Below are 16,630 nucleotides of genomic sequence, written 5' to 3'. Positions count from 1 at the left end.
CACCTCTTAGTCCATTACCGATGAGAGTGCTGCTTGGTGTTAACAGTTCTGGAACCCAACAAAAGGCCTGTGGATGACCCACTAATGTCAGTGGAGGTGCTCACCTCAGTCCAATGACTGTGGCTGCCTGGGAAGTCTCAAATGCTGGGAAAAAGGGCTGAGGTGCCTATTTAACATATCAAAGCCAGCTTGGCATCCAGGTTCTCCCAGTATCTGTTACAAGGTGTGCCCTGTCTTCTACCCTGAACTCTCCAGCCCAGGGACTGAGCAGTCCTTCCCCCAGAAGCTCTTCCCTATAAAATCCAAACATCTTGGTTACCTGTCCCTTTTTAAAAAAAAACAAAAACAACCAAAAAACCTTTTATCCTCTTGGCTGTTTGTTACACCTGGTCCTCCTCTCTCCCGTCTCCCTTTCCCTCCCAGCTCTCCTCATATGGCTCAGGGTCATGTCTACCCTAGACTCTCCCAGATGTCTCTGCCTCTTGCTATTCTCTCTCTTTTAGCTACAATAAACTTTCTCCTCTACTATACCCAGGAGCAGTCAAGTTCTCCCTTTTTTCATTCAATTGCTGTGGTCCAAGGGTGTGGCCTCACCTCAAGCATAAATGTTCTCCTGTGGAGGAAGGTCTACACCAGGAGACTTGGCTGTTGCTGGGCTCCACGGCAACTGCAGGTTTAAGATAATGACATCCCTGTGTTTTTAGCTTTTGAGCGGTAAATTAGTTAATATTAGGTACTTCTTGATTGGCTAACATGTTTAAGTGCACCAAACAAAAAGGAAAGGAATAAGATAGGTCTTGTGGGTCAAAGTGAGAAGTCAATGCTTTTTAGAAAGGGCAATTCCTGAGTGCCTGTTATAATATGACATAATTAAAAAACAGATCAGAGTCAGGCATGGTGTTACGGGTCTTTAATCTGAGTACTTGGAAGGCAAAGACAGGAGCATCTCTGTGAGTTGAGGCCAGTCTGATTGACATAGTGAGTTCTAGGATAGTCAGGACTATATAGAGACCCTTCTCCAAGGGAGTTGGAGGTAGGAGGAGGAAAAAAAGAAAAACAACCAATAATTTAGCCAAGAAGGGCAGCACATATCTTTAATCCCAGCACTTGGGGAAAAAAGAGAACTAGATCTCTGAGAATTCAAGGTCAGCATGGCCTACATAGTGCTTCCAGGCTATCCAGGGGTAGTTATACACAGGGCTATGAAAGAAGGAAGGAAAGAAGGAGGGAGGGAGGAAGGGAGGAAAGGAAGAAAAAAAAGGCAAGGCAAATGCTATCCTAAACAAAAGATCAAATTGAACAGTATACATAGAAAAAACTGATACCCTACAGTGTCATGAGGGATAACATTGTCATCTAAATGCCACTTCCCCAAAAATATCTAATTTAGTTTAAAAATATTAGATATATCTACCCAGGCCACATTATCCAAGATAACCAGCTTGAGGATGCAAAAAAATTCATAAATTTAATGAAAGAGAAAAAATAATAAATAGTTCCTCAGTGTGGTCTACCTGCAGCATTCCTGAAATCCCAGCACTTAGAAGATTGGAAGAGAATTGCATTGAGTTTGAAGCCAGCCTGGATACATAAAAAGGACCAAGACAGTCTTGGCTACATAACAAGATGCTTTGTCAAAAGACAAAAGAAAAAAATGAATAACAGAAAATAGATAGAGTACTATTCTAAAATATGTAACAATCAAATACAATGTAAAATCCTTCATTTTAGCCTAGAAAGAAAAGCTAACACTATAAAGCACATTATCAGAACACCTGGGGAAGTAAATACCTTGCACAAAAACATGATGATTTCAATGTAGCCCAGGCTGGCTTCAAACTCATTATGTAGCCAAGAATGACCTTGAACCTCCGACTGCCTTCTTCCCAAGGCCTAGGATTATGGGTATGTGCTACCAAGTCTGGTTAATATTAAATGGCTTTTCTCTTTCTCCTTTTTGTTGGGGATGGGTACTGAGATAGTCTTACTCTATAGCTCATGGTGGTCTTGAACTCAAGATGATCCTTCCACCTCAGCTTCCCAAGTGCTGAGATTACCAATATGTACCACCAAACTCAGCTAAACACCAAATTCCTTAATATTATGCTAGATACAAGGCTGTTTATAGGAGGTAAGCATTGATTATTTAGGATAAACATCACATTTGCCATATGTTTTCATATAGTTCACTTCTATTACTGACCATATATATAAGCAAATAAACAGATATAAACAAATTCCTATAAATCTATACATATATGTGTGTACTGGCTAATTTGATGTCAACTTGACTGTACCATAAATCTTAAATGGTCTTATTAATAAAAAACTCAGAGCCACATATTGGGATGAAAGCTGAAAGATCAGAGAAACAAAACAAGCCATAACCAACCTCACCTTACCAACACCTCAGCTCCAGAGAGAGACTTCCTGTTTACTCATGCCTTATATACCTTTCTATGCCCTGCCATCTTCCTTCCTTCCTAGTGCTGGAATTAAAGGCACGTGTGCTTCCCAAATACTTGGTAGCAAAGGCATGAGATCTCAAGTGCTGGGATTTAAGGCATGTGCCACCACACCTGGCTCTGTTTCCAGTGTGGCCTTGAACTCACAGAGATCCAGTCAGATCTCTGCCTCCCAAGTAATAGGATTAAGGGTGTGTGCCACCACTGTCTTGCCTCTACGTCTAATCTAGTGGCTGGCTCTGTCCTCTGATCCCCAGATAAGTTTATTAGGGTATACAATATATTGGGGGTATGCAATATATTATCACACTTGACACAAGATAGAGTCATCAGAGGAGGGAACCTGAATTGAGGAAATGCCTCCATAAGATCAGGCTGTAGGCAAGCACGTAAAGCATTTTCTTTTTGTTTTTTTTTTTTTTTGTTTTTGTTTTTTGTTTTTTTCCCGAGAAAGGGTTTCTCTGTGTAGTTTTGGTGCCTGTCCTGGATGTCGCTCTGTAGACCAGGCTGGCCTTGAACTCACAGAGATCCCCCTGGCTCTGCCTCCAGAGTGCTGGGATTAAAGGCGTGGTCACTACCGCCTGGCTGTAAGGCATTTTCTTAATTTGTGATTGTTGAGGGAGGGACCAGCCCATTGTGAGTGGTGCCATGCCTGGGTTGACGGTCCTGGGTTCTATTAAAAAGCAGGCTGAGCAAGCTATGAAGAGCAAGCAAGTAAGCAGCACTGCCCTATGGCCTCTGCATAAGCTCCTGTCCTGCTTGAATTCCTGTCCTGACTTCTTTTGATGATGAACTGTGATGTGAAAGTGTAAGCTGATAAAACTCTTTCCTCCCCAACTTGTTTTTGGTCACAGTGTTTTATCAAAGCAATGGTAACATTAACTAAGACAGCATGTTACTATGGAAAATGTTTATTGTTAAATTCAGGCCACATATATATTAACGTGTACTGTACTGTCTTTTCAACTTTCTTTGTAATATAAAACAATTTTTATCAGGGTCTCATTGTTGCCTAGACTACCAATGAACTTGTAATCCACTTGCCTCAGCCTCCTAATTGTTGAAATTACAGATATATGCTACCAAACACAGTTGTGAATAAACCTTTTTAGAACAAACTCTTTGGGCAACAAAGAGTGTCTTCAGGTCATTCATTAATTCATACAACAAATATTAATTAAACTACTGCTATGTTCCAAGAAAAACAGACTAAGTTCATTCAGTCCTAGAAATACAATGGTGAACATGGTCTCCATCTTCATAAAGCTTATAGTTTACTGGAGAAGATATTGTATACATACAAAGGAAACAAATAAAAGCATAAATATATTAAGTGGTTTTTATAATGAAAAATATGATAGAGTAAATGGAAACAATGAGTCATCTGTTTAGGATGTATCAAGAAAGGTTTTTCTAAGAGACATACCATTGATGTTAGGTTCTAAAAGAAAACAAGAAAATTATAATCAGCCAATAGCATGCATGTGTGACAGAACTGAAAGAAAACTGAGCGATGAAAAAATGTAAAATGATACTCGAGAGACAAGAAAGGTCATTCAAAGTCTCAAGGAAGTGTGGATTTTCTTCCAAGAGTAATGAGAAAGCACTAAGCAGTCTTAAGCAGAAAGAGTAATACAATCGCTCTGACATACAATCTGAAAAGTGCTCTCACCGATGTGCAGAGAAAGGACTACAGTGAGGAGGAGAAGAGGAGAAATGTGCAGAGGGCAGAAGGCAAAATGCACTGGTGTGTGCAACAGAATGGCGACAATGGGGGACAAAACCAGGTAGAGTTGAGAAATCCGGCAGGCAACATAAATAGAAAAGAACAAGAAGGAATATGGATGGCTTCAAGTATAGGTAGGTAATGAGATAAGTAGAGGTCTACCTACATGGGACACCCATATGCACATTGGGGGTAGAAAAATCCATGCACTATATTGGCCACGTTAAATTTTATATATTTGTGAAATATCTAAGACAATGTATGTGAAACTAAAACCTAAAGATTTTAGATACAGAAAAATTTGGAAGTATAATTCCTATTTCAATGAGAATTATATTATTCAGTGAACACGTCTTTAATCTCAGCACTGGGAGGCAGAGCCAGGCAGATCTCTGTGAGTTCAAGGCCAGCCTGGTCTACAGAGCTAGATCCAGGACAGGCACCAAAAACTACACGGAGAAACCCTGTCTCAAAAAAAAAAAAAAAAAAAAAAAAAAAAAAAACCCTGAAATAGTTACTTAAATAAAGGTCGGTTTTCTGTAAACATTAGCAGCTACAGGCAGGAAAAAAACAAGAAATAATGAAACTTCACTCTCTATTAACCTTGTTTTTTTGTATTTTGTTTTCTTTTATCCAGGAATAGATACCTTCCTTCTGTCTGCACCTAACTAGCCAAAAGCATATTACAAAGTTAAAGAGGTATTTGAAGAATCTTGTTTTCTTAACACATTTTGTAACACAACTGAACCTCTGACATTCATGTGAAATATTACTTTAAAAAAAAACTTAAAATGTTTAAGAGGGAGATATGTAAATTGAAATAACATATATTTACTAAGAAAAAAGTTTAGCCATAGCAAATACAAACCCTGGTGCCAGGAATGGGTTACCTTTCAAGCAGTTGTTGGCCACTGGGGTCCCACAGACCCCCAAACATTACAGGCTGTTGCCACTGCTCTTGGTTACCCTCCAAAAGTTGACAGTAAGACCTTATTGCTGAAGATGCCATACACATAATGTCATAAAACATGGAGAGATCAAGTGTTTACCGACCTGGAAGATTCATCCTTACTGGCTAGCTTTCATAGTGCTAACAGGTGCTATGCAGGCTACCAGAGAACAGCAATCATCAATCTTACCGGGTTGAGAAGCCCAAGTCAGAGTAATAGTACAATAGTGGTATGCTAGCTTGAAAGAAAATGGACCCCATAGGCTCACAAATAGTGGCACTATTAGGAGGTGTGGCTTTGTTGGAATAGGTGTGGCTTTGCTGGAGGAAGTGTCTCACTGGGGACAGACAGGCTTGGAGGTTTTAGATGCCCAGTACAGCATTCTCTGCAGGCCGCCTATGGATCCGGATATAGAACTCTTAGCTCTTTCTTCAGTACCATGTCTGCCTATGTGCCACCCTGTTCCCCACCATGACAATAATGGACTAAACTTCAGAATTGTAAGCCAGTCCCAATTAAATCTTTTCCTTCCTTTAAAACAGTTGCCCTGGTCATGATGTCTCTTCACAGCAATAAAAAAAACCCTAACTAGACAAGGAGTAACTAACAACTTCTTGGTTAGGCCAGCTTCACATGATAGGACCCATACCTGGCACCAATATCGGGCCAAGTATCTGAGCCTAGATAGGTCATAGGCCCTAGGGGAGAACCTAGTACTATTATTCTACTAAATGGACATAGTAGAATGTATTTAAAATGATTCTGTTTGAGGACAGTCTGGTCTAGAGAGCAAGTTACAGGACAGCCGAAGCTACACAGAGAAACCCTGTCTTGAAAAACAAAACAAAACACAGAAGATTCCTAATGACTTATTGCTATATCTATACATGAGTGTTTCTCTCAACTCTCATCAGTGACAGTTCCTGCAGAAGACAGTGATCAACACAGAGACTCATAACCAGTCAGTAGGCAAAGAACAAGAAAGAGACTGCAGTGTGCTTGGCCCTCAACAAGAGATACATATCACACCCCTTTTCCCAAGACTCAGTCATCATCATGGAGGATGGGGTAGGAAAATTCTCAGATTCAGAGGTGTTGGGTGACTACATGAAACAGTGTTTTCCAGACATACCAGGAATGAAATACACATGAACTCACAGGGACTGTAACAGCATGTATGAGACCTGAGCAAGCTCAAGCCAAACAAAATCCCAGCATGGAAATGGGAAGTAGGCACAAAGACTAACCCCTAGCTGAAGAGCTAGTAGTATTTGATAGCTACTAAGAAGATGGAAGAGTCAGGTTTGTTTAAGGTAGGCAAGCAAAAGAGAATTATGTTTTTTTTAATCCCAGGAGTTGATAACATATTTTGGGCAGCTATTGCAGATTTTAGCATAATCCCTGGCCTCTAGCTACCAACAGTCTTTTCTTTCCAATCTGTGTTAAGTCAAAATGTTGCCACACATTTCTCCGTGTCCCCTGAGAGACTGAATTACCACAGGTGAGAATGACCACAGTGGAGAAAAAACAAGTAAGAAGAGTTTATGGGCAAGCTGGGTATTACAAGCTTGAGATCTGTGGTGGTTTGGAAGAGAAAGGCCCATGGCTCACATATTTGAATGCTTGGTCCCCAGTTGGTGGAACTGTTGGGGAAGGATTAGGAGACATGGCCTTGTTAGAGAAAGTGTGTCACGGGGGGGGGGGGGGGGGGTAGGGTTTGAGGTTTCAAAAGCCCATGCCATTTCCAGTTAGTCCATATTCTCTCTCTCTCTCTCTCTCTCTCTCTCTGCAGATCAAGATGTGAGCTCTCACCTACTGCTCCACTGCCATGCCTGCCTGTTGCTATGCTCCTTGCCATGACGGTCATGGACTCACCCTATGGAACCATGAGCCCTAATAAACGTTTTCTTTTATAAGCTGCCTTTGTCACGGTGTCTCTTCACAGCAATAGAAAATTAACGAAGACAAGAGCTAACAATAATGCTCCTACAGGGGTGGGGTGGTGGAAAATCATGATAAGACCAGTGGTGAAAAAAGGAAAAGTGATAAGACAGAAAGATGATTACCGAACAAGAAAAGAAGTCAAGCAGAAGGACTTCAATGCCAGCTGTGACAGTAGCAGCAAAAAGCTAAGTTCTCAGTAAAAACATAGCAACTGCAATCTGGATAAGTTATGCAAAATTGTTCTTTAAAAGTATTAGGCATGAGTACAGATGGCCCTGGAGAGGATCCTCCTAGACTGTACAAATGGAGAAAGAGACTAGACAGCAATGGCATGCCTTCATCATTCCGCTTCTTAACTGTGTGATGCCACCAGATCCTTTAAGCTCCTGCCATGATAGGCTGCAGCCCTAGCTGTGAACCTCGACAACCCATTTCACCCTTAAGTTGCTTTTGTCAGAGTATTTTATCACAGCAACAGTTTAAAAAAAAGGGGGGGGCACTAATCCAAAGCAAAAATATACTATTTTTGTTTATCAACTCATCAGTTGAAGGACACTTAGATTGTGATTTTTGCAATTTTCAATAATGTTTCCATAAACATTCATGTACCTGTTCTGTAGACAGGTAGACTGAAGGAAACAAGTAGCATCAGAGATCTAAAGGAAAGGACAGAGTTGGGCATATGATAGTTTTAATTATCAACTTGGCACAATCTAGAATCATTTGGGATTCTCAATGAGGGATTGTCTAGATTAGGTTGGCCTGTGGACATGTCTGAAGGGTTCTGTTGATTATACTGGGATGAAAAAGGTGCCCAATGTGGATGACATCACTCTCTCATCTGGGTCCTGGACTGTGTAAGTGTAGAGAAGCGATTCAGATATTGGAAGCTTTTCAATCCTATAGAAAAGTGAAGTAGCTATTGGCTCACATGATTTTGTTTTCTCAATGAAGTGATGCGTTGAGATCAAGAATTCCTGACAAAAAGCCAACCAGTAAGCTAAGACTTAGTTACAAATGTGTTATAGTTCTGTGACTGCTGTAACAAATAACCATAAATCTAGCAGCATAAAACAATACAAATATATAAAGTCATAGCCTGTGCCTCAGAACTCTGCTACAAATCTCACTGGTTAAAACTAAGGTGTTGGCAAGGCTTTATGTCCCTTCCAGACACTTTAGGTAAAAATCTTTGTTTTAGCCTCTGCTAGCTTCTAAAGCCACCAGCATTCTTTGCTCCAGGGTCCCTTTCCTTCACCCTCAAAGCCTTGCATTTCTCCATCACTAAATGATCCCCTCCACAATATCTTATTCACAATTATATTCATCTCACAGTAATCTATGACGATTGACATTCTTATTTTAATCCTGTCTTCAAACTCCTTTTACCATGTACATACAATAAAGGGTTTCCAGGTTCAGGGATTAGTACATGGAGCTCTCTAGAGGGCTGGTCTACCTATACTAACACATTAAACTAGAAACTATCCAACTGTATTTCCAAAAAGCAGAAAATGGTAATCTTTTGAAATATAAATTCAAATTCCAGCTGACTCTAAAGCATAGGAACATTTGGAAGCCGCTGATCTAAATTCTCAAGGAGGCTAATGGTCACCTGCAACCTCAAAAACCTTGCCCATCTAGTTATGCACTGCCACATGCTAAATAATTTACCATATCCTTGTGTGTAGAGAGCAGAGGTGAGGAGCTTGAGCATTCAACACTGAACCCAGGGTGCTGAGCATGCCGGGCAAGTACCTACCACTGAGATACAGCCCCAGACTCTTTCACTTCTTTTACTTTGAAGCACCTTCTCACTAATTTGTGAGGCTGGCTGGCCTGACTCACCTTGTAGCCCAGGCAGGCCTTGAATCGCAAATTTCTTGCTTCCACTTCCCAAGTAGCTGGGATTACAGGCTTGTGCCTTCAAGACTGTGCTTCAAAATTCTAACTCTACCTAGGAAACAGAAGATGATCTCTTTTATTCCCTATTACATTTAAATGTTCTAAAAACTAAGTCATTGACATAACAAATCAATTCCTTTAAAGAACATACACATTTTATCAAAATAATTAGTGGGAAAGATAAAAAAACTAAAAATGTTCATAAATGGTGACTGTCACTTAATATAGCAAGATATACAGAATGATCTTCCTTAGAAACATAGCAAAATTCAAGTAATGTTGGTCAGAAGGAAACAAGGCGTCTTTCCATATTATTCTACATTACTGATAGGAAGATCTGTAACAGAAAGTATGCTGGAGCACACAGTTAGTTGATAACAGTTTCTTTTAATAAATATGAGAAAATGTCAGGCATCACATAATAGCAAGTCCTTGTGTAGTAACGTTTGCTGTGTGCCAGGCATTGTTGGAATCGCTCTACAGAAACTAACCCACTCCATACTTAGGCATCTCGTTTTACAGATGAAGAGAGCAAGGGGCAGAGTTTGACAACTATTCACACAGCTCAGAACATACAGAACCCTTTGGCTCTGGATTCTCCCCCTACGCTATACATCTCCCACTTTCAGTGAAAGAAATGTTTTCACAACTATCAAAGGATCTATGGGATTGGAGTCATATGGAGAAAAGAGAAGTTGGACTTGGCAGTAAAACCAACAAGAAAACTGAACAAAGTGAACCGCAGAAGCCAGACACAAGTTAAGAGATTCCTCTATCCTTGGATGTTTGGAGGCACAGGTACCAACTCTACAGTCCTAATTTAGATCCCATGGGTGAAATAGATGGAGTGGTTTCAGACTTCCCCAAATCACAAATGGCCCACAAATGATGGCTTAGGTATGGAATTCTTTGAGAAAGCACTTTGTTTCAAACATAGAGAAAATTTCATGTGTCAAATATTGAGACTATAGATTTTCAGGCATTTAAGCAGACAACTAAAGAAATGATTAATATTATTTTGTTATCATTACTGCACTGATTTCAAGGAGAGGACTCACTGTCATTTATACAAATGTTAATATTAGCAAAGAGTGAGCAGGGTGTGCTGGATCTCAGTGCTGGGAAGTGGAGGTAAGGAGGTCAGGAGTTCAAACTCATCTTCAGCTATACAAGGAACTTAAAGCCAGCCTGGAATACATGAAACCCTTTCTCAAAAACAAATATATTGCTGTATTTACTTTCATTTGTTCCAGAAGAAAATTATTTTGACATATCTGAGATGAAATTACTTTAAAAAACATGTTTTCCTTAGAAAGATGAATATAAAGCAACTGTAAGATATATGTCCATTTCAGATCCTAAATGGAGGCTATTGTGACAAGTTGAGAAGAAAGGCTTATAAGACACATGAGTGCTGCATGGTGCACACGACTCAACAGCTAAGTCACTTACTTGCACACAGAGAGCCTCTCCAACAATAATTCAATTCCTGTTACATACAACTCACCTTTAGGACTGCTTATGAATTGATCAAAACTATAAATATTAAATCTACTGCAAGATTTGTCCAGAGATGACTTCTCATGTTCCCAAACTGCAAATTCAGGGCATTCTGATCTATGAAGATTTAGTAACCCGTTTTGTTTTATTCCAAGAGGGGAAAAAAATCCAGCATCATTGTCAGGCTTAAAGCAGTAAACATTGTTATACTCTGAGTGCAGTATTAAAATAACCTCATAACTGAATATCAGATAAAATCAAAAATTTGTAATTCAGATTCTCATGCTCTTGTCATAGCACTAACAACGAATCCTTGGAGCAAATAGACAGAATTTTAAGTTTTAAGAAGTCTTAGGATGGAAACCCAGAAAAGGTCTTTGTGCTGATATTTGAGGCCATAGAAGCCTGCTCAACATTTTCAGAAATATTGTAAGATTTAACTATTCTTATTTTAAACTGTGAACTTTGAGAAAATTCTATAAATTTTCCTTATCGATTAGAATTTATAATGAAATCTATAGCATACTATTTCAGTCACTTTCATCAACCACATCATCATGCCCTCAAAAATACTATTCCTACAAACATCTAAAATCAAACAGACATTAGTTCAAATGGAAGAAAGAACATTTAGCACTACAAGCTAGCTGTCACTGCTGCCATACCCAGCACAGGCAGGTTCTTCAGTCTCTGAGTCAGTAAACCTTCAGAAAACAGAAAGTTGATCATGTCCTAACCAGCAATTCCTATCATTCCCAGGCTGTTGTTGTGTTAAACCTAACATCCGTGTCAATATACTTCTCATTTTTCTTACCTTATATCCCATTATTTTATCTCCCAAAATACCTTAACCCTTATTGACATCATTATGTATCATCCATGCTGCAAATTAAATTAGTATCTACCTTTTCAAAATGAATCAAATTTTTAAGTTACCAACAGAGTATGACCTATATGTATACAAAAGAATTTACAACATTAGTAAGACCTTACATGTTCATGTTGAATTTAATTAAGATGTACTTATTTTGGACCTTAAGGAAAAAAATATTCTAGTAGAGTATGAATGGTACCTAGGAAACTAACTCTGAAGAGCCACTAAGTAAACAGCTTAACTTCAAGTATAAATTCCTGCTGTGTTGAGTAAGAGAAAACATCTAGACAGATTCTGTCTTGAAAAAAAAAATGATACTTTAAAAAAAAAACAATTACACAATATTATTAACTATCACAGAAAATTATCCTGAGATGGTAAACTACCCAATGAAATAATACAAGAAATATCATGATAAGGAAAGAATGATTATAGTCCCTTTAATTCATGGATAGCTTCTCCTAATAATGAAATTTTAAGTAAATAAACTTTCAAATAGTAAAAATACACTGTTCAAGAGAAACACTGTTAAGCTTTCTCACCTATTCATTTCAAACAGAGTAAAATGAAGAAGTGTACTTATAATATGGTAGCTTGAAACTGGTTCTACCAAGTCCAGTAAGAGTAACATGCTTGCAGGGAGAGTTGGCAGAACACTATTTATACTTACATCCCATTTGATGGCTTTCCAGTAAAGACTACACAGAAGATAAAGGGTACTATATACAAACAGATGCCATAGGTACATCTGTAAAGTAAGTGATTGTGCTTTACTCTTGTAGCATGAAAATAGTTTAGTCACCTATAGTTGGTTAAAAATTTAAAGTTTAAAAACATGTAGACCGCCATTTTTATTCTATTTTTGAAATATAAAGCTACTAGATTAAGAAGCACAATAAGATACAAGTCAAGTCCTATGAATAAATATTTTTAAATGAACTACTCTGAGATCATAACACTGACAACACTAATTATCTTCTCTTGTCTCGGCAGTTATGTGCATACTGTTTGGGTGACTGATGGGATAATTTCACTTCATTTTCTCCCAGTTTATTCTGAATAGTATAAGAGAAGAATATTAAAACAATTAACACCTCTAAACAAAGTATTTGATAAGGTTTTTGGTTGAAGCAAAATGTTAAAAAATTAACCAATGGACAGATTCTAGAGCAAATAACTACCATATGCTAAATGAAAGCTGGACGGAGAACCACTGATCTCTAGAAACAGTCACTCAGCATTGTATTAACATCCCCAGCCTTGGCCACGCTGATATCATATATTTCTCACAAAGAGTCATTTCATCAACAGTATGAGCTAATGTTATTTAATTATCAGAAATATGTATTATATATTTTAAATTACTAAATGTTCCATTCATCAAAAAATGTCATCAGCAATTCAAACAATCAAAAACAGACAAAATGTATGTCAAAACCAACTATTTTCAATTTCTAACATCTATAAATATTTTTATTTTATCAATAATGGCCCTATAGTCAAAAGAATATAACAACATTTAAATTAATATTTAATCTGACATACAAATATTTACTAACAGCAATTACTTGGTCACTCAACTAGAAAAGTAAAGACATACCAAACAAGCTTCATATTTGAACAGTTTAATAAAATTTGGAGCATATGATGCTCAGCTTGTGTATGTCACAGAATTTATAAATCACATTATGTACACATACATATTACAATAAGAGGTATATTCTTTGCCTTGATCACCTGATTTTTTTGTTGTTGTTTATAAAATTAATCACAGTTAGCAGGGCAGAAATCGCTTTGAGCTTCATGAATGACATCCAAGAGATGGGAAAGGATTAGTTCTCAGTTGCTGCCAGTTATAACGCCAGGTGGCTTTTTCTGCAGTGAAGGTGTTACCGATAATCCCATTACACTGGTACTAAATCTTGCAGACATCAAAATTATCACCAAGGTTCCTTTTCATCCCATCCTTTCCAAATGACTGGAAGTCGCTTCACCTGAAAGAAGTCAAATCCACATGCAGCTGCTGTTTTAGCAGGCAGCAAACTCCCTGAGAATGCCAGTCATGATTCAATTTTGCTGTGCCAGTGGCCCCCTATTCCCTGTCCAATAATACATCTGTTAAAAAATCCTACAGCTACAAATCAAGTTTAATCCTACCAGGGACCTCATGTTGGTCTTGTCTTCCAAAAAGGCAGCAGGGTCTGCTGTCTATCTCTGCTAGTGTCTGGGGAATACCCTTTAAATCCCAGCCCTACTTAGAAGAATAAGCTAAGGATCACAAAACATGACCTCAAAAACCCTGATATGACTATATTCTGACCCAGAGGCATTCATTCTAGGTGAAGATTAGAACTTTGCATAATAAGATTACACAGCAAGTGAATGATATCAAGGGACTATCCATATGCAGCCGCCTGGTTCTGTATAGACAGCCTGTGCTGCACACTATGCACTGCCGAGAAAGAGCTGGTCTTTCTAGCTGAAATAAAATAGATTCACATAAATTAGTTGGCCATTTCCAGAGTCCTAAATCCCCTATTACATCTTTTATTGACAGCTCCTGTGAGGATAGCACAAATGTTACTCCTTTTTCTTCTGTGCTTCTGTAACATCATGCTCAGTAATTGAAATGTACATAGATTATGTCTTAAAATTAACATCTTGTTTGCTGTAATCTTGGATTACAATCGACTGTGTACATAATAAAATTAAGAAATCAATGGATGGATTTATCATCTCCAAGAAACTAGAGGTATTGTTTATAGAGTGGTTTAACATTTTGTGTCAGCACTTTAAATGCAAAAGTCACAGAGAGTAGTCAATAAAATTTAAATATATCAAAGAGTACAAAGGCACTGGCTAATACCTACATAAAAGTTAAATTGTGTGAAGATTAAGCCATATTACTCAAAACTCAGAAAGTGGGAGAAGCTCAAGGATCTCATGAATATATGATTATCTCTAAGCTATATTCTAGCATAGTCAATTATTTATGCTATGTTTTTACTATTTTTAACTTGTGTGCCTGTGTATGAAGGATTGTAGACGTAAGTGCAAGTGAGCATGGATGTCAAAAGAAGGCTTCAGAAGCCCTCAAGTTGGGAGTTACAGGTGGTAGTGAGCCACCTGACAGGTGCTGGGAATCAAATTTGGGTGTTAGGCCAAGAACATTACATGCTCAGAAGTGCTGAGTCACTCCTCTAACTCAGGCCTACATTCTTTATAAAGTGAGTACACTGGTTTTTTCTTCATTCTTTTTTTTTGGGGGGGGGGGTCTTTTGACTGGGTTTCTATGTGTTGTCCTGGCTGTCCTGGAACTTGCTCTATAGACCAGGCTGGCCTCGAACTCACAGAGATCCAGCCACCTGTCTCTGCCTCCCGAGGGCTGGGATTAAAGGCATTAGCCACCATCACCCAGCTTTACACTGTGGTTTTTAAAGTAAACCCCCTAAACACTGTAAAATAGCCGAATCAACTCATATTAATTGTAATTCAGGGTTTTATAATTCATAATTACATATTTTAAAATATGTCCCAGTGAAATAATATCTCTTCATAGTACCATACAGAGCATGCTCAATGTAAAGAATTCTAGAGATATTTAGAAAACATTATTAATCACCTTTCTTTCCTAAGAAGCCACAGCTGTGCTCCAAGTAAACACATAAAAAGAAACTTCATACCTATTTGTACAAGCAGCAATCTGGAAAAATCTAAGGGCATAAAAGGGAGGACTTAGCTTTATTTTAAAAAATACTAAGACTTGGGGCTGGAGAGATGGCTCAGAGGTTAAGAGCACTGACTGCTCTTCCAGAGGTCCTGAGTTCAATTCCCAGCAACCACATGGTGGCTCACAACCATCTGTGATGAAATCTGGTGCCCTCTTCTGGCCTGCTGTCATACATGCTGTATACATAATAAATAAATAAATCTTTTAAAAAAAAAAAAAAAAAAAAAAATACTAAGACTCCTTGTGGGATTCTTATAAAACTTGACTCCAATATACTTGAAAAGTGGCTAATTGGCTAGGTTTCATTTACCCTTAATTATGAAGAACATCCCTCATTCATTACACTGGCCATTATTGCATGTGCTATGAAACTGAATTATGTTTGTTTATAGTTCTGCCAATAATACCACTTAACATAGAATATCAGAATTATATTACCTGGTTCCTGAGTACTGACCAGATATATTCTAACATGTTCCAATAATATACCTTGAATTTATTATTAGAAAAATAATAAGGAATGCAAAAATTACATACTTTGTCGTGATGTACTGTTATGATTTTTATAGCTACACTGCTCAATAAAGTAGTCACCAGCCCCCATGAAGCTGTTGATACTTTACATGTAACCATTTTAAACTGACACATACCATACAACACAGTGAACTCTGAAGACAATAAAATAATGGAAAAATACAGCATTTAAAATTTTTATATCGATACATGTTGAATAGTTAGGTAATATATGAATACAGCTGATTAAGAAAAACATTACATGGTTCACATTAACTGCCACTGGACAATACTGTGTTGGTAGTCATACATTTTCACAGCTTGTTCTGTGCTGTTAGCTCTTGTCAACTAGACACAACTAGAGTTACCTGGGAAAAGGAAACCCCAATTGAGGAACTGCTTCCATCAAACTGGCCTGTGAACAAGTGTGGGGGTATTTTTTTTAATTAATGATTGTTGTGGGAGGGCTCAGCCCACTGTGGGAAGTGGCAGGTGGTCCTAGGAGATAAAAGAAATAGGCTAAACAAGTCATGTTTTCTGAGCAAGAACGTAAGAAGCATTTTCCCATGGTTCTTGCCCCTGCTTCTGCCAGAGTTCCTGCCCTGACTTTGCTCAATGATGGACTATGATGGGCATGAGTATGCCAAACATACCATTTCCTCCCCAAACTGCTTTTGGTCATCATGTTTCTCATAGCAATGGAAAGCAAATCAGGACAGTTCCTAAGCTAAATGAAATAGTACAATACAGCACTAAAGCAGAGGGTTCCTGAGGGAAAACTGTCAAAATCGGCAGATAAACTTAGGAAAGACAGTATAGGACCTCTGTCATAGAAATCTTTATTGAATGTTTCTAGCTTAAAGGAAATGGTAGAAGATGAGATTTCCCTAACTGCTGGCTACTGTAAACATAAAAGGAATCATGATGTGTCAAGTTGTAAAAAATGCTTCAAGACAGTAAATCTAGGATTGGTTTGGGCTGTTTATTTGTTAATGAGACAGGGTCTCACTATAGAGTTTCAGT

General features: G+C 38.2%; 1 protein-coding gene across 6 annotated transcripts in view; it reads right to left on the bottom strand.

The window, feature by feature from the left end:
* Nucleotides 1–16,630, bottom strand: part of Immp1l (inner mitochondrial membrane peptidase subunit 1) — a 61,141-nt gene that overhangs the window by 34,930 nt on the left and 9,581 nt on the right. For 2 of the 6 annotated variants that reach the window (XM_052722393.1, XM_052722397.1), the window contains one exon: nucleotides 8,934–9,042. The exons of 2 other annotated variants lie outside the window; for them this stretch is intronic. The gene's annotated coding sequence lies outside the window, so the exon portion shown is untranslated. Of the gene's footprint in view, nucleotides 1–8,933; nucleotides 9,043–13,101; nucleotides 13,359–16,630 lie in introns of all 6 variants that reach the window. 2 more of the 6 variants (XM_052722394.1, XM_052722395.1) reach the window with 2 other exon arrangements.

The sequence above is a fragment of the Peromyscus californicus genome, unplaced genomic scaffold, assembly GCF_007827085.1.
Source record: "Peromyscus californicus insignis strain IS unplaced genomic scaffold, ASM782708v3 Scaffold_7__1_contigs__length_154581171, whole genome shotgun sequence".
Lineage (NCBI taxonomy): Eukaryota > Metazoa > Chordata > Mammalia > Rodentia > Cricetidae > Peromyscus > Peromyscus californicus.
The sequence above is the reverse complement of the archived record's forward strand: the minus strand, read 5'-3'. Positions and strand labels throughout refer to the sequence as shown.